The 27,743-nt window shown below is 36.5% G+C and overlaps 1 long non-coding RNA gene across 1 annotated transcript in view; it reads left to right on the forward strand.

Annotated features, from left to right (window-relative positions):
• The first annotated feature begins 2,678 nt into the window (after positions 1-2,678).
• Positions 2,679-27,743, forward strand: part of LOC308355989 — a 66,987-nt gene continuing 41,922 nt past the window's right edge. The window contains exon 1 of the long non-coding RNA XR_013968030.1: positions 2,679-3,089. This is a non-coding gene — a long non-coding RNA (uncharacterized lncRNA). The remainder of the gene's footprint in view (positions 3,090-27,743) is intronic.

A 27,743-nucleotide genomic window follows, 5' to 3' on the forward strand; every position in this document is an offset into this window, starting at 1 on the left:
GGAAGGGTTGAAAATGGTAGATGGAGAGTAGGTGACCTGACTTTACAATATTAACAGTGAACTTTTCCAATGTACATTTTGGGTACAAGTGATTGTGGTAGGACTGGAGGTGGCCACATCATCAGAATTGATACCAGTAAAGAGTGTTGAGTGGATTGCCCTTGTGAGCATTGAACTAAACCAGGGTGATGGCAGAACTAGAGATGAAGGGGAAATCTGAGACCCAGATGCCTGGTGTCCAGCGAATGAGAAGAACTGAGGAAAAAGTTGGTAGGTGACAACAGGGAGGAGTTACATAAATGTGTGCCAATCCTGTGACCATTATTTTGGTCAGTGTAAGTGTCCTATATGATTAATTTACACCAATATTGGGGAGAATCTGTGGTCTCGCAGTAATTTCCCCACTTGTCCTCCAGTGTCTGATTCATTTGTTTGGACTCTATTTTACAATATTCTTTCTAATATGTTGGCATTATCTACCAGATTTTTTGTGATTTGTTGGCTACTAGTGAATAGGTCTCTGCAAGATGGGGAAAAAAATTCAGCAAAAATTAATCTCATCTCTTCTTATGAAAGGCATTATGAGGGATTAAAAATAGTGAAATACAATTCAGCCCTTGAAATATTTACACTCCAGTACAGAAATTTAATGAAAATAGGATAACATAATACCATCACATGGGTATTGTATGAGAAGGCAGAACTGGAAAAATTCTGGACAGCATGGGGTGATAACAATTTAGGGGAAACTAAGCACCACTCAATGAAGGAGAAATATTCAGAAAATGAGAGGACTAAAAAGTATCTTCTAATTCTACTTTGGATCTGTTTAACCTGTCCTAGCTACAGCATACTCTAAGAGATAGCAGTGTGTACTTTAGATTGGATCGGTGATGAAGATGCATTCATATTTCCTTCAGAAATTATCTCTAGTCTACAAAAAGACCACACAGAGGTAGGAGGAGTGAATGGGAGTTCCCTTTAATTTGTATGATTTAGGCTGCAGGAGGGACACATCCAGGAAACTCCATGAGGGCTCTTGATATTTCCCTAACAGAAATGGAATTTTTGATGCCATTTTGGAAAGGATCCATGACTTGTCTGATCCATTATTCCATGGGCTTCAAGCTCTGAACCAGTCATAGGGCTTCTTAAGCCCCAGCCTAATGTTCTGGGAAAAGCGCATTCCTTCAACGAATATGGAGGCTTCTATTGTTTCAAGATTCTGTGCAAGGGCTCTTGTGGGGCCCAGAGAAAAATATGGCTCCATGCCTGTTACTCTAATGCCTGTTTATAGTCACATGTGGGTCACTTTTAATGCTATGGTCTGGGTTTGAACCAAACACACTGACATGACTGAAGTGGATATTCTCTATTTATGCTGAAATATTCAAATATATTGTACCAGAAAGAAAGAAAGAAAGACAGACAGACAAACCTTATTCAGCACCATGATGAGAATGTATGTGGTGTGTAAAATGAGTGAGAGTTGGTTTGAATCAAGTACCATCAACTACCAACTCCATGGCACTGGGTAGTATCAGCCCCATTTTCTCATCTACAATACAGGGATAAAAGAATAACTAATTTATTAGTAGTTGTAAAGATTAAACAAGATGATGTGAAGTGCACATTACTTGGCATACACCATAAGAAGTTACCTGTATTAGTGATAACCATTATTTTAGAAGGCAACATATCTGATTGAAAAAAATGGACATGCACTCAGTCATGTATGGGTTAAAACCACGGTAGTAAATTATCCGTTTTGCCCACGAGAAACGAAAGTAGTACAGTGGACTCTATGGGTTGTTACAATGATTACATTAAACAAGACTGACGAGGTGTTAGCAGGTACACAACAAGAAAAAGCAAACTCCTACTCACTTAGAAATCCCTTCATTTATTTTGCGTAACTCTGTGGATCGGTATAAATGAATAGACTTCTCACTTGCCAGAGTCCACCTTCCCCATCTTTAATGCTGGAAACATGGGATTTGATGATCTCTAAGATAACTTGTACATCTAAATCATACGTATTCACCAGGGATTTTTAGGAATCAAGCGAATGAAATCATCCTGAAATAGCTGAACGATAACTTCTGGCTGCCAGTTTTATGAAATTTTTGCATTTACCAGAAGAGGCAAATTTAAAAAAGGACTTTGAAAAAATTATACTTCCTCTTCATCCCTGCTTAGCTGAAGCCCTTTCTTTGATTTCCTTGACATTGTTGCCTTTTCATGTTTTCCAGCGATATCCCCCCCTTTTCTCCAAAACCGAATAGCTCCTCAAAAAAAGTTAATTCTATTTCAGTGTCACGATTGACTAATTTAGCCTGCTAGTTGAGAACTGCAATAAAGCTGCTTTTTCAAAATAAAATCTGTGAACTCATCACTGGGAAAAAAAAAATGATTTATGCTTCAAAACATGATTGAGTTCCACAAAGGAATGAGATGATAATTTACTTTCTGTCACCTCCAAAGTTAACCGGGAAAACAAACAAATAAACAAACACGTTCTTCTGACAGGCAAACCAGGCAAATCACAGACAAAACTGCAGGGCAGGGGGATCAAAAGGAAAAAAAAAAAAAAAAATCTTGAAAAAGCCGAGCTTCCAATCTCCTCCCACTGGTCTCCGTGAAGGATGACTTCAGTCCCTTTCTTAACTAATTCTGTCACTGTAAAATCCTACAGTCATTCTTCCACACATAAACGACAAATAAGCTCAAGAGGAGGCTCTCGATGCTTTCAGTTTTAACTATTCACCAATGGTGGAAAAGGCAGAATGCCTGAGCTCTGTCCTGGCGGCCAATCGGATGGCGGTGTATCTCCCACATGACTCGCTGCCCCTGTCTTTCACATGGGCTGTAATTTAGTTCAATTCAGAACTGCAGATAGTACAGCTTTCACAGGAGCAAGGGATGCCTGAGCACAAGTGGCTGAGTTCCGCGTGACTTTATGAAGCCCTTTCCCACCTCCCTCCTTCAGGAAAACGGGGGATTCTGCACCTGCGTCAGGGACAGTCTGGCAAAAGCCTCTGCTCTGCCTCCGGGGACGAGGAACTAGCACAAATAACCGTTTTGAAATTGTGAGTATACATTTCTTTCCGTCAAGTGTGCCGATGAAAATAGTTTTATGTCATAAGCATCAACGATTTGGAGATTTTTTATTTTTTATTTATTTATTTTTTTATTTTTAGGGCACTTCTTTTAAATGTGTACGAAAAGGTCTTCGGCAGGCAGGAGGATGGTTCGGGGACAATTGTTGCATGCTTTGTTATGTTAAAGAATTAAAAAATAAAAGTCAGGCATTCCAAACAGTAGCTGCAGGAGGGCTGCACCCCGGAACCTTGCTCCTGTAGGCTGCTTTGTTCATAAGAAAAAAATGAAGGCACACTCATATGTACTTAGTTCACTTCTTCTCGTTCTTTATGTCTAATCAGATCTGATCTGTCCCCAAGAAAAATAAAAGACAAACTTTGCTGACTCCACTGACAAGGGTACCATAGACTTTCCAGACATCTGACAGTTATTATAATTAGCTATGAAAGACTGCTAAGACACTTGGGGGCAAATAGCTCTTAAATTCTGAACAATGGCTTCAAGCCAGAGCTTTCTTGTTATTTATTTTTTAAACCGCCACTTTTCATTTCATCATAATGATAGAAACAGAGCTGGTTTCGGTGTTTTCGTCCACAAAATGTGAAATAAAGTCCCAGCAGAAGTGAAAGGTGACTGGGTATAAAGTGGTCAGTGTAAAGATAGAAGGAAAAGACAGCTTTCTGTATCAGGATCCAGCCTTCCATGTATAAAGATTTTTTTTTTTTTTTTAATTCCTAATAGGGTGGAGTGAGGATGTGGGGGTGGGGAGGAAGCATGCGGAAGCTTCTTTATAGAATGCTTGAAGAATAAAAGAATTTGGGATTTCTTCTTACTAGAAGGCAAAAGATACACTGAGCATCTAACTTACATGCTTGGTAAGGTTTTTTGATGGAGTTTCAAACAGAAGCGACATACAAGCCAGGTTTTTTTTTTTTTTTTAATTTATAAAATAATTGGAAACAAATGGGGGAAGAATGATCCCGTATTATTGCTTTCTTTTTACATTGAGCTAGGCTAACCTAGCAATGCATTCTGCCTTTACTTCTAGAATCATCCAAATTCTTAAAAAGTTATAGGCTAAGTCTCATAAGAAATTAAAAGGCAAATCAAATCGATGTGATTGTGACTGATGAAGATTTTGAACGACAAAGCCTCCAACAGAAAGAGAGTTTGTAAGAAAACATTGCCCTCCTTATTTTTAAAAGAGAGTATCAACTCCATCAATTATTGAAAGGAATTATTCAAAGGCTCCAGACATAACTAATTATGGCTTAAAGAGATCTACCAGAGCAGGGCTTGTGTTCTCATTATAAAAGTCCAAGACGGTAGGATTCATTTTTTAAAGAGGACTTGGACACAAATTTTCGCATAATCTTTTTAAAATACACCATTTTTTTTTCTTTGTCTGCTCTCATGTTATCTACACCTCCCCCACCGCCGCCCACTGTGTGCTGAGACACCTGAAGGCTAGACATAATGATCAACAGAGCTCCAGCCTGTCTGGACTCCAGCCAGGTTTTTTTCCCCCGCTCCAATCAAGGCGCTTGCACGCAATGCACGCCGAGCCTATTCCACTGCTATGTGCAGATCCGGGATGGAAGTCTTACACATACTGCGGAAAGATTAAAGACAACAATATCCCCTTTCTTTTACCCCAGACAGCCTCAATTTTTAACCCTTTCATTACCTTTCAAACCAAGACGTCTTCTCCGTTCAAAGGCAGGGCTCAAGGGACCCTGAAACTCCTGCATCGTATCATGCAGCTACACATGCCTCATTGGGTATAGAAATCTCATCTCGACAGACCCATGGTGGGGGGGGGGATATTTTAGGATGAACAGCGTGCTAACGAAACAAAACACAATTTGCTCGTGCGGGAAATGCATTTTTGAAGGAACTTAAGCTGTGTGAAATTTGGAAAAAGTCAAAGGTCTGTGGAAAGATTCTTGCAAAGCTTGCAGAAGGTTATAGCGTTTCTGATGATGCTGTTCTTTAACCGTCTCGCGCTCTCTCTCTCTCTCTCTTTCTCTCTCTCTCTCTCTCTCTCACACACACACACACACACTCAAGAGACACATTCAGCTGGGCAATTATATCATTATATCACAGAGAAACCCTGGTTTGGTGGTGATGTCATCACATATAAAATTTTGCCTTTGTGGGCAACATTTGCAATCACCTAATCTCCAACGTCTGTTGGGTGTGTGCCCATAGGAAGTTCACATGTTTGTGGGATTAACCAACACCCACAGGAAAGGACTATTTTATTTGTAGCTATCTCTCTCTTGAAGATGTGTTTATGGGGCAGTATGGACATGTTTATTAAGGTATCTGTACTCAGGCAGAGTTTCTGGTTCTAGGAAGCCTTACTAAGATGCTGGTTGAACATTTTAGAGGTGGCTGAATTTCTATGCTATGAATAGGATGTAGAAACGGTGAACATTTTGCAATCACGTGGATAAAAATGCTACAGTACTGAAAGGTGTTATGACTTGGTGATTCTTATTTGGCATTTACATTTTTGCAAACATTAAATCATTTCACTCTTAACTTACTAGTTAAAGAAAGAATATATACAAATGACTTAAAAGTAATGCTTCTTTCATGTGCTCTGGGTTAGAGGATAATTGGGTTAAAATTTTATGGGCTGGTGCAGTGTTTGTATTTATTTTCAAGTTTATTTTGTGGGTGTTACACTAAGCAGTTGTCCACCAAACAAGTTGTCTAGATTTTTAATAATGTGTGTATTTAAGTGTACTGTTTTATTTTACTTAACTCAAATAGAACAAAGTTTAATAATTTTATGGAAACAGATTGCCATATCTGAGACATAAATATAGAGCAACCGTGCATACATAATGTCTCTTAGTTACTAAGTTTTGATTTGCAATTTATTCTTCATTAATATAGAACGGCCAGGTATACTTACCAGTTCTTATATACCAAGTATTTGATACATTATTTTTTTTGAATTTTGCAATTTGCTCTAAATACTTCTTTCTTGCATACTTAGAAAAGGATTAATTCTGAAAGGATTTGCAACACATACGTATATGAACAGCACGATTTATACACCAACATACAAAATAATGAGATTAATTTTACTGAAGCATTTATTGTATGATTCTTTTAAAACGAGAAAAAGTGTTTGTTCTGTTTTGCTTTCGTGTTACTTTTGTTGAGAAAAGCATATAGCTCATAGAACAGACACATTTTGTACTTAGAAAAAACAAGCTACACAAGTTAGGTGACATTCTGTGGGGTAAGACTCCAGTGCGAACTAATAAATAACTTTTTTGAGAAATTTTTGGGCTTGACTCCATAATTTTTACATAAATAGTTCTTCCAGCATATACTGGAGTTTTTGCCTGAGGATGAATTATATAATTGTTTTGTCAAACATAAAAAAATGAACAAGTAGTTGTTGGATTTAAATTTCACCTACTTTCTAAAAACAAAACATGACATTGCCCACTGGGGATACAGGTTACTAAAAAGGCATCTTTCAAAGAATAGAAGATAATGGACTTGATTGAAATAGTTGAACTACGTAACGCCAATTCAAGAACAAATGGTTTTTCAGAGCATAAAGGAGAAAGAACAATTTACTATAGTACAGTTTATTCTTCTTACACAATAGTAATGATTTATTTGAAATGGCAGAACAAACAGTAAATATACAAAAACAACCAATGATATCTTATGTCAGAGATATGTCAAGATTCTTGTTTCATAGCTTAGAATATCCTCAATTCAATTATTTATCTGAAGACTTTAGTGAAAACCTATACTCTTGCTTGCTTAATTGATATAATAATCATGTGTTCTTGCACATGTGTATAGATTGGGTATATATAAAATATATTTGAATGTAGTTTTACGATGAAAAGTAAGTGTTGGTATTTTACTATAACCAAAGTTTTGTTTTTTTTTTTAATGATCTTGAGTTAGAATATTAACATATTTTAACACAATGTAATTTCAATGGGGAGGTCCACATAGCTATGTCTATGTTAGCAGGGGGACATACTCAGATAATGGCTAAATTGATGTATTGAGGATGTAATTATTGCAAATGCCTCATATCAAAACATATTTCAGTCATTTCAAAAGATATGACTCTAATGTGGCAAACAGGATAAAATGCTATTTTTTAGAAAAACTTTGTTTCTTGACATTAGGAAGATGACTTCTAAAAGTCGGCTGACACTCCTAATTTCTCCTCATGAAAGGACAGATTGGGTTTAAAAAAAAAAACTTGCCTTTACGCTTGAGACTTGAAATTATTTTTAGTTGATGCCCTAGCAGTGCACGGAGAATGCACAAGAACCTCAAGTCACAATGAGAAAAGAAGGAAAATTGGTTTGGTTGTTTGATGCCTCAGACTTTATTCTTTCAAGCCTACATGTAGACAGAACTCAAAATTAATTTGAGTGAAAACTATCCGAGTTATTTTCACAATTTTCAAAAGACCCACAGTCCTGTTGATATCCCATTAAGGAGTAGTGTTCTAAGAGTGATTGAATGTTCCCCTGCCTGAAACTCAGTCAAGCTCAGTGAGGCGCTGGGGTCAGATGGGCTCATGAATCACAGATAGGAAATGAACTGTGTATTGCATATTTGGAGGTTGAAAAAGAAACATTTGGGATATTTTACCGTAAACAGATTTTGGGTTGAGTTTTGGCACATCTTTTTAAACATCAAGCCTGCAGTTCAGCTGAAATAACTTTTTATATGTATAGCTAAGACCAGATGGCCACGTGCTCCTTTCTTATTTAGATGAGACTTTTCCTTTCAATAACATCTTTCTTCCTGACCTGCTTAAAAATTCCAGCGAATGAAATCAGCACAGGATTTTCAATTCTAATTGACCATGTGCAGAGGAAGGGCCAGTGGAGAAATCAGTGCAGGCATTGTAGGGCTTTACTGCCTCCGTTTTGTCTTTGTGTTTTTCCCTTACTAGCCAATCTAAACTAATTGCAAACATTTAATTTTTATTAAAATTAATATAGCTGCGAGATTAATCCTCTATACAAATTACGTGCGTTGGCTGTTTCTACCATTTCATCTTAAGTAATCCAAAGAAAGTTATCATGCACCTGCATAGTCTCTCGACTAACTGGTAAGCAAGTGATTGGTTTAAAAAAAAAAAAACAAAAAAACATATAAAATACTGGCATAATGATTGAGTTAAGACGAAAAAATGACGATATGAAGTGTATTTGGAATAAATCATCGTTATTGGAACATACATGTATTTTAAAATTTACCTTGAAAATATCCGCTGTATAAAGTTCTTGGTCCATTATGTGTGTAGTCATTATATAAAAAAGAAAAAAAAATAATCTGGAGATTTCATTTGGATTTAGGTTAGTAAAAGATAACAAACATTGAAGATGATCTGTGTAGTCAGTGGCTCACTTAGCAAATCATACACGCAGTGAAAGTGGGCATGTGAGTTTTCAGGTTCTGTTTCTTCTGGACGAGTTCATGACTCAAATAATTTTCTTCATAGTTGATTTATTACTTCGAAGAATCAAAGATGTTCTCTTTTTAAAAATGTAATTCTCAAATGGTAAAAGTGTTAGATGAAAACAAATTATCCCTCTGATCCTAACATTATTTTGGCCAAGCAAGATAGAAACATGCACCAGAGGTGCATATTTTTAAAATATATAATTGAGTTTAGAAAAACCCTAAATTAAACATCAGTGTCATTGAAAAATATGAGCCTCACAGTAACACTGTCTCTGATTTGGAATTCTTTGCTCATTCTTCTGCAGGTAACTTTTTACCTCCAGCAAATCTACTAGTTGTCAAAAGTGGGATGCCTCATCAAAAGCCACACTAGTGAAATTGTTTGAAAAATGCATCTTATGACTGATCAGATCAATTAGGATTTCTTTACATCAAAATTTCACAAAAACTGATATGCGATTGCCCATGGGATTCACACCTATGATGGCACGTTCTAAGCCACCAACATATAAAGTCAATTCTTTATGAACCTTGCAAACAGTCAATTTGTATGACCAAAATATTTAAACTCTCATTATATCATTAAGTATATGCATTAATTACAGTATCTCATATTTGATCATTTTCCTCCTGATTCATGTATTTAAAAAATGCATTATAAAAAATATGTATGGCAATGATTTAGCCCATTTTTGTTCTATTACCCCAAATGCATAAAATATAGTTAGAAAGTTGAGACATCAAAATATAAACAGAAAACCTAAGCTAAAACAAAGTCTAAAAAATTATACACATTTTAAGCTAAATTTTACTTTTAAAACAACAAATTCTAATTGACAGGGAATCTAGCCGTTTGTGTAGGAGATAATGGATAACAGGATCTTGGGAAAAATAATTCAAATTATATTGGTGCTGTAATTTCAGATGATTGAAGCTAAGATGTTCAAAACAGAGAGGTGTAAACAAGGTTTACAGCTCTGAGTTACTCCCACTTTCTTTTCTTCCATGTTATTGTGGAAAATAGATGGGTCTTGATTCTGTAGGATCACAGATAATCACAAGTACTAAGGGAATTTTAGTCTTTATATTTATATGGGGTCATGGTTGAGATTTGCTAGTCTGTTTTCCTGTATATCCTAATTCTTTAGATGAACAACACAGGAGAAATTGTGATCAGTTTGGGGAGCTTTGCAGCTATGTAAAATGTCTGCCTCTCACTCTATCCCCTTTCCTGTTCTGTAAGACTGGGATCATCAGTCAGAGACAGGGCTAGCTCCTCGAGAAACCCGGGCCCCCTTTAACCCTCCACGGAAACCATTCGTGTCTGTTTTCACGTTCCTTCTAAAGAACCTTTCCCCAGACTAGAGCACACTTGTGAACATTGGAGGCTTCTCCCCCAGTTTGCTTAAGTAAGACTTTGCCTCACCCAACTATGGTTCACACTCAGAGCTGTTTTTTTTCTGTTTTTGTTTTTGTTTTTTTAATTTTATATTTTATATTTTAGTGTGGAGGAAGTGGGGACAAACAGGGTATACGTGACATCAAAAGATGTTGCAGATGTCTTTGGCATTCTGAAAATCTGCAGGGTTGTAAACAGAATAACAGGGTGACACTGAATGTGATTGGACAGCTCTCACTTCCCGCACGTGGACTATACCCATGCTGGAGTGGAAGTTTTCTCTCCAGGAATGCCCTTGAGGTGGACTCTTCATTCCTGTAGTTCATACTTGATTTGGTATATTTCCTGCAGGGAAATTTGCTTTTTTAACTTAAAAGGCCTAACCTCTCCTTCAGCAGATGTGGACTAGAACAAAGGTATGAGAAGAGATTTATGTCCATAAGAATATGAGAATGGGAACGGTACCAGAGAAACCAAAATGAGGCAAATATGTCAAAAAGTTTATTCTAGTTGATTATATTTTTATCATCCATATGGATTGTCTAGAAATCTGTATGGAGATGTCACCTCTGTGTGATGGGAAACCAGAACTAAACCAAAATTCCTTGTACGGTTTTAAGTATCCTGTTTATTGCTTAGAAACATTCATGAAAGAGACATATTTCACGGAATCGTAGAGTCGTCTGATCCTTGTTGCCATTAGCCATCTCTGGGATATCCGTCAATGTTTAAGGGGAGAAAATGAAACACTCACCACTGCCCCGGTTGTTGTAAGCCCTTCACAGAGTGCCCCCCGCCCCAAGCCCTGAAAGGACGGAAAGATTTAAGCTGACAACAGTGACCAGGAAGAAATTCATTCTTTGGTTAGTCTGAGGACAGAAAAGGGTTAATTTTTCAGATCTCTGTGAAGGGGAAGGGGGGACCCCTGGAAGATAAAAACCAAACCAAAGCCTAAGCTGCTAGTGATTTGGTTGTATTTATGGATTATACTACATCTTGAAAAGAAGAAAATCAGAGCTGTAAGATGACGCTGCAGGGGTCGTCTGGACTTTTCGCTGAGTCTAAAGTCTGTTTAGTCAATGCTTATTAAGGCCTGGATTTGACCTTTGCTCTCCTTACTCCTCCCTGTTCCAGGTGCAACATTTTTGCAAGTGCTTTACCATTATTGGACACTATGTACAAGCTTCGAATTGTGAATGAATAGAGTGTCCTTATCATAAAAAGCAATCTAGTAGTTATGATGCCCGCATTAAAAGAGAGAGAGAGAGAAAGGTTACGAAAATCTGTAAACTTACGTACACTTTCCTTTATAATTAATACCCGGCAACTATAGGCGTTCTTCAAGATATAATTAAGGTGATTCCATTGCAGCTTACATTAAAACCAGTTTGGTACGATATGGTGAGTTTTTGTAAGAATATTTAAGGTAGTGATTTTTGTCTAAACAAATTATCCTTGAAGTTAACAGAGAAAATCATCTATAATGATTTTGTTTAAATTTTTACATATACACTCTTGGTGATACCTGAAGCTCTTATGTTCTAGGTTTTGTTTTTGTTTTCTAGAGGATTAATCTTCTAAAAATTGTATCCACTGAGAGAAGAAAACACAAAATTCCCTAGTATTTGCTCCTGGAATATAGTCACACTTGTTTACTTCAACAATTCTACAAAGTATGCTTCTTATTTACAGAGTGTTTGGTAACTCTAAGTGAAAGTCCATTTATACATATGCATTAATTGATATTTTGAACAAAATAGCCATGTTTATGCCTCTGAAATGTTAGATAATATGCATAAAGCATATATTATGACTTAAAAGTAATTATATATATGTAAAAGGGGATAATAAATCTATTATGTATAGAATACATTAAGAGCTTTAAAAATTCATCTTTCTGCTGAAAGTTTTGTTCAATTGACAGTTCTCTAAATTACATAAATTTACTCATTTTAAATATATAGCTTTGAACTTTGAAGAAAAGGAAATCTCTAACTTATAAAGAAAATGAAGGTTTTAGAATTCCACAAATGAAGTCATATATAAACATCTTTGTAAGATAGAATACAAAAAGTAGGGAAAAAATCATTTTTAATTTAGAAATATTTCAAACTACACAAAAGGTATAAGCAATGTCAATATATTTTCATGCTTCTACACCAAGATTGACGATTTTTAATATTTTTCTTCATTTACTCCAAGCCATTAAGAAATAAACTATATCTAGTTGAAGATCCCAACCCCCTTTCTATTTCCTGACGTCCCTTTGGCTTTAGGAGTAATCATTACCTTTTACTTGCTATATCACCCTTCATATCTTCATTTTTAATCACCTAGTTATGTATCATAAACAGTAAGAAATGAACAAAGTATCAAGTATGAAGTCTTATATTCGCTGCTTCTTAATTTACCTTAAAATTATTGGAAAGTTTTCAAGTGAACATATTCATTGGAAACTGTATTTATTCATTTCAAGTTAAAATACCATAATGATGATTTAATATAAAGATTGAGGTTAAAAGATCTCTTTGCCCTACCTCCACTAACTCCTTTGGTTGCAGAAATTGAGAAAATGTCTCCTGTCTCCCTTTTATTCAAATTTTTAGAATTGAGCCTTTTACATTTTACTGTTTTCATGTTACATAAGGGATTGGTGATATGATTAAAGCTTTATACTTTAACATGATCTCCATTGCCCTCATTTTATTGTTTTTATAAAGGAGCAAGTATTATAGGTAGCTTCATGGATATTAGTTTTCATATTTTTACACTCATGGTATCTCCTATGGACCCTTATTTTAAAATATTCTGAGGAGCCATAGAGTTATGTTTGGTTTGGTTTGATGAGAAAATGCCAACAATATCATAGTTCAAGAAACGAGCATTGACTTTAGGACTGTTTTTTGCCACTTCATGCGGAGTCAGATTTCCGTTTAAAGAGGACCGAATGCATTTCTGAAAAAATGTATTGAAACCAAGATCCTTATTTGAACACAGTATTGCCACGGATTTGCATAAGCTATGTGGTAATTCATTGCCATATAGACCTCTTAATGCTACGTATCCTCTGTGAATGCATCAGAGTAGAAATCTGCATCAGAACATTCACTGTGACAGGTTATCTTTAACATCTTCAGAGAGGAAATTTTAGAATTACCTGAAGGTGAGTCTGAATTTATTTTTCCCTATAAATCCCTTAAAAATTATTTGGGCAGCAATCTATCAGGAGATATCTGAAGTCAATTTAAAACGGAAGATCTTAATGCCTCAGAAAAGACGCTAACTAAAATACCTAGGTCAGATACTTGAGCTCGCCCTCCAGCAAAACTGTACTTTCAGGTTTCCTTTATGGACTACGTGTTATTTCCAGACTGGACAATAGTAACCACTAGTAAATATTTACTCCAGGCATTATGTGTGCTGACATAGTTTAAAGATGACAACTGACAAGTATGCAAGACTCCGTCTTTCTTTCAGGTTCAAACCAGGGTATGTTGTAGCCCTCAATAATGTGACCCCTGATCTTTTAGACTAGGTGAAAATAATAATAATAATAATAATAATAATAATAATACTACAATGATCTTGACTGTACCATTCTTTTTTTTTTAAAGATTTTATTTATTTATTTGACAGACAGATCACAAGTAGGTAGAGAAGCAGGCAGAGAGAGAGGGGGAAGCAGGCTCCCCGCTGAGCAGAGAGCCCGATGCGGGGCTCGATCCCAGGACCCTGGGATTATGACCTGAGCTGAAGGCAGAGGCTTTAACCCACTGAGCCACCCAGGCGCCCCTTGACTGTACCATTCTTAAAAGAATAAATTGCTATACAACATATTTAAAATTTATCTCATCTATAATTTTTGTATACCAAATCATTTATTCAAAGATATCACCTTTTTACTATAAAATGAGTTCAAGAGTATGGAAAACTGGTCTTTAAAGGCCCTTCTCTTATAACATGGCCCAAAGAACTGCAAACATATTTGCTAAATATTTATGGAACTTTTTCTTTCTTTTCTTTTTCTCAGCCACCTATCATCTTCCTTACCCTTTAACTACCAATATGCTTCCCCTTCAGATAATTTCATAGTCGGTGTCACTCATTGGGGGTTTTTAAATTCTCGTTTCTCCAAAACTCTGGTCAATTCACTAACATCTCTCAGTATTTTTATGTCTGTTTCTCATTATAGTCACACAGCAAATAAGAAGAACACTGGGTAAAGAATAAGAAGATATGTTACTAGGTAACTGGGTGACTCCTTTGGGACCTCAATCTCCCTGTCAGTAGTTTAGGGAATTAGGGCTACTGGATCTTCAAGGTCCCGGGACATAGCTTTGCATTATTAGCTGAAATTGAGACTATTAACAGATTAATGAATTCTGTGCTTTCAGAATAATCTCAATATGTTACACATGTGCCAAGTGGTCCAGCCTATTGGAAATCTAGTCATATTTATAATTTTTCTAAACAATTCCTTTTAAATGTCTAATTTTTACTGGTTAAATCCCTTTGTCCATAAACTTTGATTCCTAGGTGTGCCTTCTGAAGGATGTTCTTTATCTGAATCTGCTGATTTCCTGCATGAAATATCATATGTAAAACCATTAGTTTAAGGAGAAGTTAGATAACTCAGACAATTCATTTTACTGATGAACTAAGTCAAATCAGGAAACAACATGGTCACTTATTTGTAAAGATTGTGTGTGTGTGCGTGTGTGTGTGCACGCGCGTCTTTGTGTGTGTGTGTTGTGTGTGTGTGTGTGTGTGTATGTGTAGGATATTCTTTGCAAACCCCATAATAATCTGAAACCACTGGGTTGTGCAATAGAAGAAGGGTTTCACTAAATCTTAACTGTTATTATTGCAATGATATGATATGGCTGCGGGGCTTTCCCAGATGCTGATCTGGACATTAATACTAAGAGTTACAAAATAGACATCTTCAAGGTATTACCAAAGTTGTATTTCAAGTTAGCACTACCCTTATTTTTATTATTGGGAAGTTGATCATTGAAACACTGTTGAGGAACTCTGAGAACGTTTTTACCCGGAATTTTAGCAATGCAAATTTACTCAGATTTCTTGTTTATGAGCAACTTGGGAAAGTTATAAATTCTCTTGCTAATTCAGGCTATGCTTTAGGTTTAAATTAGTTTATAACTGCGGTATATGTAGATACAACTTCCACAGGGAAGAAATGCAAGGAGTTGAATTTTTCAGTTTCAGATGTCAGAAGCAGGGCTCATACTAAAAGTCCAAAACGGGAGTGCAGCATGAGTGATGGGAATCCATGGAGGAAACTATCATGTCAAGTGAGTTAAATAATAAATGTAAAATGAATTATAAAAATACACTTGAAATATGAAGAGTTAAAACTATACTGAGATTTTTTTTCTACTAAAGTCGATATAAGATACTTAATTTATCCTTTAAGAAAATTGTGATCAACAATTTAACAACTATTCCGATTATGTCATAAATCAGACAATTAAAGTGATTTCTTATGACTGTTTGTCCACCAAGATTATCTTTGCCTCCAAATTATGATAGAAACACAGAATAGATCCAAATTAAATTGCCTTTGTAGATATTCACAGCATACCAAAATCAAGTGTTATAAAATTATCTGTAATATGAAATTGTGGAAATGTCTATGATTTTCTTTATCCCTCTTTTGTAAAAAAGTCACTTTATTCAAATAATTATATAAACCTAATCTTTAGAAAGGGAGAATGAAGAAGAAAAATAAAATATCATATTTAGTCTAGAAAGTAGTTTCTTAACTGAAAATGTGAATTATTCAATGAAATCATGTAGCCTTTCAGAAATATTTACCTATATCAGATTTTAATTTTGTCTGTCATTCTGTAAAGCTGTGATACATTATACCATAAGCCACAGGGTAACAAACAATAGATTATTAATGGTCACATTTGAACTTGGTAGGGAAAACTTTAATTGCATAATTGCTGTCAATGCTAAGTTGAATTTTTGCATCTGAATTTCCATTATAACTTTTTTTTTTAATGGGATGCAAACCAGAGGAAGTCCTGAGCTAGAAAATATCAGTGCCTAAATAATATGCATAAAATGAAATGCAACATTTTTCGTGGTCACAATGTGGATTTCTTTTCTTTTAAGTTAGGAAACTTATTTCTTTGAGTCAAACTTCAGCATTCAAGAGTTTGATGATCTACTTTGTGAAATAATATTATTTTCACACAGAAAAGGGCCTTAGAGGTTACTTGTAGACAAAGAAACTGAGCCCTGAAAAGAGAAGTGAGCCATCCAAATTCATGGAGTAAATGATCTAGCATGATAAGAGAGAATTCTTTCCATTTCTAAGGTGTCTCTCTAAAAATGACTGGATAAAAGAAAACATAGAGATGAAAGCACAACATTTCCATTTGCTTAATAACATTCATTCTGATAAAAGCCCTGCTACAGATAAAGCTGAGTCCATTTGTTTTAATAAGAAGCATCAAACCTCCTACAGAAGCACTTAACCCCTTTGTTATGCAGCTTCTCATTTGTGAACCGTCTCACACAAACCCTGTATATCCCACGACACTAGGGATGTTTATTAAGTGCTTACTGCCAGTAAATCATAGCGCTATGTACAATGCATCTAATTCTCATTAAAACTTCTGTGATGTAATTCCCATTATTCCTTTTTTGGAAATGAAGAAATTTAGAAAGAGGGTGGCCAAGTGTTAAGTCCATGCTGCCACAATGCCTGTATGGTAGACCAGCACTTGGACCCAAAGACCAGACACTTCACCTGTGCATCTAACTGCTTTTCTTCATGGCTTTTCTTCTATTACTGTCCTAAAATATGGGATAATAGGTGGTGGTGGGGGCATCAGAGTAATAAAGCCCTTTATAAATGCAAGATGGTATTAATTCGAGAAAGGATGCCTGCCCAATCTCACATTATCATGGGTAATCAATTCTTAGATGTGCAGGTCAAATCTTTCTAATGAGTTCCATTACAAGGAAGATGGAGAGAGAACATACATGAGCACCACGGAAAAGCCCATTTATTTTACTTGTTTATTTAAAATTCCTATATACTGAGTTCTCTTGAAAATCACTATAATAAGGTTTGATCTATGTGGATAATACACCTTTTATTGTCACACCAATTATATTTGTTTTATGAAATCAATTTGTTCTCAGTCATATTTCCCCATGGCTCATCAGTTTCCTGTTTTTATCTCCTTTACTTCATCAACATATTATATTGTGCTATTCCATCTAAATAGCAGTAATGCTGCAAAAAAGTGTATATTAGTATTGGTTGCAAATTTAAAAAATTAATCCCATAGCATTTTAGTAAATGCACTGAACTCGGCTTTAAGATAATTTACAGTAACACTGAAGTCCACCTGTAATGGCCTCTATCCAAATGAATGCAGCCACCAGTAATCCTTATGAAAGAACAAAATTATAGCCACAGACGTGCTATCAAGTTGTTATAATGTGGCCATTTCATAATCAATCTATAATGTTTACTGAATGTTAGCTCTAGAGAAGATATTGGACATCAACGTAGTTAATGTTCTCATGGTTTTAAAAAGAAAATTTGTAAACAATCTCAATCTTGGACCAGGGTTAATGGAGTCTGTCAAGAAATAAAAATATGTACTAAGAAATTCTAAAACCTCACACCTCTCAATTTTTTTCTGGCATTTTCTAAAATTTATATAAACAACTAAAATCTGATTTGGTTGTTGGACTCACAAGACTTTCTCTCTCGTGATTTCTTAAGTGTTATTCAACTGGATGTTTCTAGATGTGAAACTCTGACTCAAATCAACTTCTCTTCTTGGAGAAGAAATGTCAGTCATTGCCCGAAAATTTTCTTTTTGCTTCTCAGCTTTCTAAAAAAAAAAAAAAAACAAAAAACACAGTTCTTGATTTCATGGCAGGTAGTGAAACTCATTACAGAAACTCATTCATTCCACAAACAACAGTAAAACATTTTTTAAATATACCTAAAAGAATTCTTGCACTATGTAGTTTTCATTCACTGAAAATATCTTTGATGGTATTCACTATTTTTTTTATTTCTTTTCAGTGTAACAGTATTTATTGTTTTTGCACCACACCCAGTGCTCCATGCAATACGTGCCCTCCCCAATACCCATCACCTGGTTCCCCCCAACCTCCCAACCCCCCCCCCCTTCAAAACCCTCAGGTTGTTTTTCAGTGTCCATAGTCTCTCATGGTTCTCCTCTCCTTCCAATTTCCCTCAACTCCCTCTCCTCTCCATCTCCCCATGTCCTCCATGTTATTTGTTATGCTCCACAAATAAGTGAAACCATATGATAATTGGCTCTCTTTGCTTGACTTATTTCACTCAGCATAATCTCTTCCAGTCCCGTCCATGTTGCTACAAAAGTTGGGTATTCATCCTTTCTGATGGAGGCATAATACTCCATAGTGTATATGGACCACATCTTCCTTATCCATTCGTCCGTTGAAGGGCATCCTGGTTCTTTCTACAGTTTGGCGACCGTGGCCATTGCTGCTATAAACATTGGGGTACAGATGGCCCTTCTTTTCACTACATCTGTATCTTTGGGGTAAATACCCAGTAATGCAGTTGCAGGGTCATAGGGAAGCTCTATTTTTAATTTCTTGAGGAATCTCCACACTGTTCTCCAAAGTGGCTGCACCAACTTGCATTCCCACCAACAGTGTAAGAGGGTTCCCCTTTCTCCACATCCTCTCCAGCACATGTTGTTTCCTGTCTTGCTAATTTTGGCCATTCTAACTGGTGTAAGGTGGTATCTCAATGTGGTTTTAATTTGAATCTCCCTAATGGCTAGTGATGATGAACATTTTTTCATGTGTCTGATAGCCATTTGTATGTCTTCATTGGAGAACTTTCTGTTCGTGTCTTCGGCCCAGTTTTTGATATGGTTATCAGTTTTGTGTGTGTTGAGTTTGAGAAGTTCTTTATCGATCCTGGATATCAACCAAAGGAAACAGTCAACAAAGCAAAGAGACAACCCACGGAATGGGTATTCACTATTTTAAAACATGTATCTAGTGTGCCTATGTACAATCTCAGCCTGCTGGAGTAAAACTTGTTAGAGGTCAAGCATAATAGCATGGGACTGGAAGCTAGTTTGGCAGTTTCCTATCTGCAGTGTTGCTCTTAATTCTGAGAAATTCTATAATAAACTTGAAACTGTCTTCTAAATCTATGTTGACCATTCTAAAGAAGTTCCATTATTTATCTCTGAAAAGTAACTGCTCTAACCAGTCTTTCAAATGTTATTGCAAAAGTCATTTTAAAAAACCCTTATTAGAAAGCTTTATATTTAAATACTTGTTCATAATTTGCATATAGTTTTCTCTTAAACCTTCATAAGTGATTTTGAAATCATTCAATAAGACATTCATGTATTATCATGAATTTGTTACCATATATATGAAGAGAAGTTAAACTAACATGGTATCCCTAAAGGGACAAAAGAGATGTTCACCAAATTATATAGATTCTGGTCACAGGGAAAAAAAGGTAGAGAATTAAAGTAGTGCTAATTTAATTCAATGCCTATTTATGGAGCTCTTGTTTATTCTAAATACTGGCCTATGCAGGTGGGAAGATATCAAAAACTTATTCTCCATCCTCAAAGTGTTCATAACCATGTTGATTCAAAATAAAATAAAAGCAATCAAAGTAATTAATTAACTGTTATTCAAAATACAGGGTGAACTTAAAAGGCAACCCTCTTTCTACCTGGTTGTAGAAGAATTTACAACAGAAATCTTAGATTTGAGGATAGCAACTCCTAAGTATGCAGAATCCAAAGTAAGCAGAAATGTCAAGGAATTATATTTTCAAAATTATCTTAATTTCAATAATTTTCAAATAATTGATCCTCATAATAAAGCCCAGCGGAAATATAAGCTCAGAATTATAAAAGTAAACATTGGATTATATACCATATAATTTTTGGATAGTCTGTTCTTTGATTCCTGTAATATCTTAAAATGGGAATTCATGGATTAGTCAAATGTATCAGTTCATTTTAAGAAAAAATAGATCTGTATTAATGTTTCTTGTTTCATGTAATTTGAAGGAGTATTTTTAATCAAATAATTACCACTTGTTTCAATACTGCATAAAAAAGTGCTATCAAGTCATTATTAGTTGACTATAATCACATTCTCCCCAATCTGAGGGCATGTACATGAAAGGAAACACTAAGCATGATACCTTCAGTGTGATCAAACAAGTAGCCACTGCTGTAGGACATTTGTTCCAATAAATCTACAGGCATTTGGAAGAACTCGGATACATTTCAGAAAACACCTGGGATCTTATATTCATTCCTGTCATTCTCTTAGTTCCAGGGTTCATATCCATCAAACCAACAATATCATTGAGAATGTAGATGGCACAGCATTAGCACAGTGAGCATAAGCATTGACCGCACGTTCTGGGTCAACTCAGTCCTACCAGTCACTGCCTCGAGAATCTTCAGAATTAAAGCTGCCCTATTCTTGGGTCTTCAATGTGTGATTCCAATATAATCTTTTCAGCAGACCTGGGAACCAAAAAAGTACTGGTCTCAAAATCATTTCAAAGCAGTAGAATTGAGGGGATACCCTCATGCTTGTGGAGTTAGATGGAAACAAAATACTCCAATTAAACTGCAGTTTCTGGAATAATTTGGAGTCTCATAGCAAGAGTAGCTCATGGGATCATTGATTTTACAGCCATAGGTCCAATTGACAGGTGAGTTCTTGCCACTTGTCACCTTGAAATTTGGGCCTATGTTTCTTAGATCCTTTATCTTACCAGTGAATTCTCATTTAATTCTGTCCCATTCATCAGTGTCACCATGATGATCTTTCTACTCCTTTCTTTGTGCAGGGCAAATGAAAAGAGGCTTATTTTGACTTTGACTCATTCACAATTAACCTTAAGGATATTTGAGCCAGATGACAGAAGCATACTTCCTAGAAATTGCTGTAATATCATCAGGGATTTCATTCGTTCTGGAGATGATCTGGAGGGATACGTGCCAAATGGAACTGCTAAAAAGAGTTTCAAAGTTATGATAATTTGCAAGACAACATAGAATAGTTTTATGAAGAAGACAAAATTTCAGGGGCATAATAAGGGGAACATACCGTGAAGACTAAAAAGGGGCCAAGGGACACCATGACCAGGGAATCAAGATGAACCTTGCGAGGCATTCAGAAACAATAGCCATGTTTCTAGTTTGGTCATAGAGACTCAGGTGTGCAGTGCTACCTCCAAAGAGACTTCAGGTGTCCTGAATGGTAGCCCCTGGCATTCTGTTCCTCTCATTTTTGTGGAAGCCACACCTCCTTGTAGGATTCCCAGCAGCTATGAAAACAGCTACCATGGTGCTCCCTCAGGAGTGCCCTTTCTTTCTGCTGACTCAGCTCATTATCTGAGTGAGCCTGTCGGGATGAACATTGTTCGTTATAAGCCACCCCTGAAGTGTTGACTGTGACACACATGTAGTCTCAGATTATGTCCTTTAGAATATTACTGTATCTCTTTGTCCCCAATACAGCCAGTTTCAAGAGTTTTGACTAATTTGTCATAGTTTTTGGTTAAACATTATGATGCTAGAGTAACATCCAACTGCTATTGAAACCCCTATGGTTCCAGTTGCTAAGAAAGTAACTGAAAAGAGAAATTTTTACTTAGCTCTTGGTTTTAATAGGTTTTCTCATCGGAGAGAAATGCCACCTCTAAATTAACAGGAACACCCAAGGAAAGAATAAAGAAATCATAATACAGTAGCAGGGCAGTCATCAACCTCTATGTTGGCTCCTTGTAATGTCTAAAAGGAATAAAGAATTAAAAGATTTGTAATGGCAGTGCATGTCAGTTCTACAAAATAGCGCAATCTATGGTAAAACATTAAAAAAAGAAAATTTATTAAAGCTATTGCTTTGTTTTGGGTCAAATTTATATACTCTAATAGAGTGAAGGGAGTTATAATACAGGTGTTTGCCATTAAAAGTCTTCATCTGTTTTCATTTCCTTTGACTTATCCTAATATAGGTACAAAATATCATTTCACCTTAGAGAAAATTAAGTGTCAGGACAACTAATTGAAGAAACTGAGTTAAGTTTTCGAAGAGAAAAATAAGAATATCAAATTAGGTTCTATTACCCACACACAATTCTGAGTCACAATTAAAAACACAAAGGAGTTAAAGTAACAGTATGAAATATAGGTAAATATTTGTTGGTGCTGCTTCATTTTCATGCAGAAGACAATGATTTGTTTGTTTCAAACAGTGTTTTCATCATTTGGACTCTTGAGGCACTCAATAAATAGCACCCATCTTCCTTGCTCAAGTTCTGAAATAAAAAATAAGACAGATGGAGACAGGATATCGCCTTTATTTCTGCTGCAGCTTATCGTTTTGAAATATATGGCTTACACTTTTGAGTGTGCAGGCTGAAAATCGTGGTATGGAGGTCATCCACGAGTATACCCATTCCGCAGGCGGGCCAGTTCTTCAGGGAGAGAATGAAAGAGAGACACACACACACACACACACACACACACACACACACAAATGGGTATATACTAGCTCACATGCACAGTTTTCCCTTCCAAACTTTCCAGTTAAATGCCTGTCTGGAGTAGAATGAAGAAGAGTGAAGAGTATTTTGCTAGTTTACTGGTGGAGTCACTTCACGTGAAAAGTCAGGAGCAAGAGAGGGAACTTTTCCCCGTAAAGATATGCATAAAAGAAATAAAAGGCAGTAGAATATACAGTAGAAAAAATAGCAAAATACAGCTTTAGAGTGAAAAAAAAATCCCATCTTTGATTCTTTATCTAAGTTAATATTCTTATTTATCTAAGTTAATATTCTTAAAGACCACTAACAAGTTATATATATATATATAAAATATATATATAAATATATATAATATATATATACTAAAAAGGAGAGTTCTCCACAAGGAACAGTCATGACCAAAGGTTGTAGTGATTGCCAGAAGTTTCCATTCAGAGCCTTGGGTAGAGAGCCCTTGGAGGTTTGTACCAGAGGCAAATTCCCTTTGTTCTCCCCAGGGCTGAGATACAGGTTCCAAATTGTAGAGAGCAAAGCAAAATGATCCTTCACCCAAGCCATCCCCCCCAAAATTGCTTCTCAACCTCTGCCCACCCTTCTACCAACCATTCAACTCTGGTTTCGCCAACAAATTGAACATGTCCTTTTAAATGAAGGACAGTGTTTCTAAATGTTTCTAAAATGACTCCTTCTAAAACCACCTCACTGCCTAATACTTAAAATAACAGGGCATGGCAAATATCTAGAAAAAAAAAACATTTCATCATATGAAAAGTTTTGTTATCTGAGATTCATATTTGACGAAATCCTTCCACGAATACTTAAAATTGTAATGGGGGAAGAAGACATCTCTAGACAAGTCATTTCACCATGTAGTATTAATTAATTTTTGCGGATATTGGAAACAATTTTGCCCAAAATGTTGATGGAGGTGTGGAATTCTCTCCTATTTCTCCCCCACTGTCTTCTATTCTCAGCCCTTCCACTGCTATCAACCCTTTGCCTCCCGGGGCAGCTAACAGCAGGATGTGGCATAGCAGAAAAAACCTTCAAAGTTGCTTCTTTTCATCACAGACATTCTAGAGATGTAATAGTGACTGCTGGGGTAGTCAGTCCTGCGTATGGGAATAATTCAAGTACAAAGGTGAAGCCAATGCATCCAACAGATCTCTACTGACCTAGTTCTAAAATAATTCTAAGAGGGAGTCTGTGACAGGATTTGACAAGGAATTACATGGCAAAACCTACCTGAAGAGGCTGGTTGGTATTCAGGTAGTCATCTTTAAGACACCCAACCTCCCTGTAGCCGTCGACGTTCTCCGTGAAAACAGAACCAATAGGTTGTGCCTGTGCACTTGCGTGCGTGTGTATGCGTGTGAGTGTGTGTGTAGACATTAAAAAAAAAGAGAGAGAGAGAGAGACAGAGAAAGATTGATTTTAAACAAGTTGCTCATGCAACTGAGGAGGCTGACAAGTCCGAACTCTAATACAGGCCAGGAGGCTGGAGACCCAGGGGAGAGCTGTCGTTTGGGTCTGAAGGCAGTCAGCTCTAGCATTCCCACAGAACACCTTGGGTTTACAGAAGCATTTACTCAATATACCGGTTGGGAGTACTCTATTCTGGGAATCCCATGTAGCTCATTCGTAAACACATGGTTCCTTCCCACAGCCATGAAGTGCTTGCTACGTATCAGGTAATCAGGGGTCATTTGGTCATTGGAGGGCTACAAACAGAAAGAATGGCAGGTTCACATTTGCATGTTAGAGGGATAACTCAGGTATCCGTTCAGATGAGGTAACATTGTATTTGCCAAAAAATTAAATCATGATCCAAGCATGAACTTGGGTTTTTTCCCAGACGGTTTACTCTCGAAACAAAACACTAAAACGTGGAGCCATTTATTTCCCCCTTTATTTCGTCCTCATTCACACATTTGGAGCACATGCTTAAGTCAGTGTAGGTAGTTTCAGGCTAAATATAATTTTATTCTTGAAAGTGTAAAAAGCGAATGCAGCCCCATAAAGAAGAACTCTAGGTGGTTAATCCTAAGAACGTGTGCCTGGACACTAAGGGGCTGATGGTGGCTTGGCTCTATCCACTTTGTATAGGAACAGTAACATTTTTCATTCGAAAATGATGCTATATAAAGTGTAAGATGCTTTCAGATGTGGAAAATGCACAATGCTGACATTCTAACTGAAAGTAATATTCCCTTCCTTTGCCACGTATTTGCTAGTAATGCAACAGATCTTGAAAGCTATAGTGAAATTATAAATTGCACATAGAAGATAAAACGTTCACTCTCACTAGAAGTACAAAAATGGAAGAACAGTATTACCCTAAGGTTTCTCAGGAGGTTTGCCATGTTTATATTCACTGCTTGCACAAAACATGAAAACCGTCTCAATGTGCCTATGTAGGCATGCATCGTGCCACATAAGCAAAGATCTGATCGTGTTAACACACTTACAATGTGACCTAACGTATATGGCACATTTCCCAATTACACTGCGTATAAAGAATGGTTTAAACATTTATGTAATTTTTTTTCAAGTGCTCAAAGCTGGATATGAGTACATTACCTGTGATAATATGGGATTATGACTTATGAATTTTCTAATCCATTGAGGTCATTGAAAATTTCTTTTTTGTTTCAAAATACAAAGCTAGGGAAAACAATGGAAATTTTTAGTTTTTTTAAATGCATATTTTCAAGTGTATACACAAGTGCATTTAAATGTAGGCCTTACTATGTTTTAGAGTTAGTATATTCTTAGACAGAGAACTTAAGTGTATAAACAGTCATAGCCCAAGGTTTCCCATTATTATGTGAACCTATTGTTTTGTTTTCCATATACCTCCCTAGTTTGCCTATGCTATTTCCTCCTATTGAAATGATTTTTCCCTACTCTCCTCCAAATGTCCAAATGTAGCCCAACTCACCACCTTCTCCAATACACCTCCCTATCTATCACTGCTGGGCTTAATCTCTTCTTTAAACCCTGACAGCCTTTCAGCTCTATCCATTTCAGGGTATGTAACACTTTGTTCCTTGTGTTATTGTCTTTGCATCCTTAGAAGACCAGTCCTTGAAGGCAGGATCCCAATCACTCAGCAGAGTGCCCTTAATGTAATACATGCAAAGTGAGTATTTGTTGAAATACTGAATGGATGGGTAAGGACTTAGAAAAACCCCTGCGAAAATCCAAGAATTGGCTGTAAGAATGCAATAGCTCTAGCAATTTTAAGAGTCCTAAATTTTCTCTGTCCAAATTGTAATAAGCAGATGGTCCCAATTTTCGTTATAAGTTGAATACAAAAACCTTGGGAATTGAGGGAGTCAGATAGGAGTTGTAGGATTTTATCATATAAATCGCATTTCCTTTAGTTCCCATGACTTTACGAATCTGTGACCAATAAATGGCCAGCACTGAAGACAATGGTTACTTTTACAGATTTTAATGAGACCGTAAGTATTAATCATTATAAATACAGATAAAGAGCTCATCAAAGAATAAACCTGGAGAAATAAATGAACCACATAGAGAGATATCTTTGTTAAGATTAGAAGAGGTGACTGGAATACAAGAAAAAGATGGAATCTTAAGAGATTTAATGGCTTAGATACCTCTAAGACTGATTGCTCTCCATTCATTCTGTTACTCAACACATATTTATTACCTATATTTTAAGGCTGACACTCTTCTAATTACTGAAAATACCAGAGTAAACACATTCTCAGCTTACAGTAAATACTTCTATAAAATCAGTAAGGTGACAGGCAGTAAGTGGGGTATGAAATTTTATATAAGGCTGTCAGGGAAGACCGCTATGATAAGGTAGTACTTGAGCTAACTTGTTGAATGAAAGGGTGGCGGGAGCAAAACGAATATTCAAAGAAAGCTTTGCAGACCCTGGCACCGCAAGAGCGAATGCCCTGGGGAAAGAATGTGATTAAGGTGCTTCAGGAAGGATAAGGAGACCATTAGAGTTAAGACAGAGTGAACAAGGAAACAGTTGCAGGAGAGATACTGTGTGGGTGTGGGATAGGGAGACCTCGAAGGGCTCTTGCAGGACCTGGTTACCATTTGGGATTTTACTCTGAGCGAAAAGGGAATTTATTGGAGAGTATGAGCTTAATCACTTAATGTGATTTGGCTCTAACCCTAAAAGGACCACTCTGTCTTCTGGGTGACGAGCATGTTAGGCTAGGTTGGTGGTAATGTCTAAGGGTGAAGCATGGAGACCAGTTGGGACATGATGGCCATAATCCAGGCAAGAGAGGCAGGCGCCTTGTATTAGGATGGTAGCAGTGGAGGTAATGAGGATTTTGGATGTATTTTAAGATAGAACCTATATCAAATTATTCGTTGAGATTTATACTGAGTAGGGTTCTACCACATGTCAATGAAAGAAAAGTCTCTATTCCAAGAGACCCCATGGTATCATGTTTATTGTGGCCATTATTTTCCCGCTTACTCTTTGGGGAGAGCTCATCTGTTAGACTTAATCCCAGTCCTCAAAGAAGCCTGGATGACATGCTTTGTGTCAGAAGTGAAGCCAGGGGCACCGGGGTGGCTCGGTGGATTAAGCCTCTGCCTTCGGCTCAGGTCATGATCTCAGCGTCCTGGGATTGAGTCCCGCATCGGGGTTTCTGCTTGGCAGGGAGCCTACTTCCTCCTCTTCTCTCTATCCACCTGCCTCTCTGCCTCCTTGTGATCTCTCTCTCTGACAAACAAATAAATAAATAAATTCTTAAAAAAAAAGAAAGAAAGAAAGAAAAGAAGTGAAGCCTGGTCCCAGCGCTCCAAAGCTATTGTTCCCTCCGACTGTATTTCTGATTTTCCCAGTTTTTTTCTGCATACTCAAGAAGAGTTTTGATCTAAAGGGCCATGTGTAAAGTATCTTTAGCAGTAGGAAATATTCTGAATATTGACTGCATGGTTCGCTTCATAAAAAAACAGTAGCATTTTCTTTTCAAGAGATTATTGTATTGGATTTTTTATCAGCGCTTTGCATTTCGTAGGCTCAAAACCATGATGCAATAATTCATATTTGAGTGATTTTTAACAGGCACTCAATGTGGAGGAATGCTTACATTTGATTAGTGATATTTTCTTTGTTGTCTTGTTTTCAAACACGTGTGTTTAAAATTTAAATGTTATTGA

This window comes from Martes martes (assembly GCF_963455335.1).
Source record: "Martes martes genome assembly, chromosome: 15".
Classification (NCBI taxonomy): Eukaryota; Metazoa; Chordata; class Mammalia; order Carnivora; family Mustelidae; genus Martes; species Martes martes.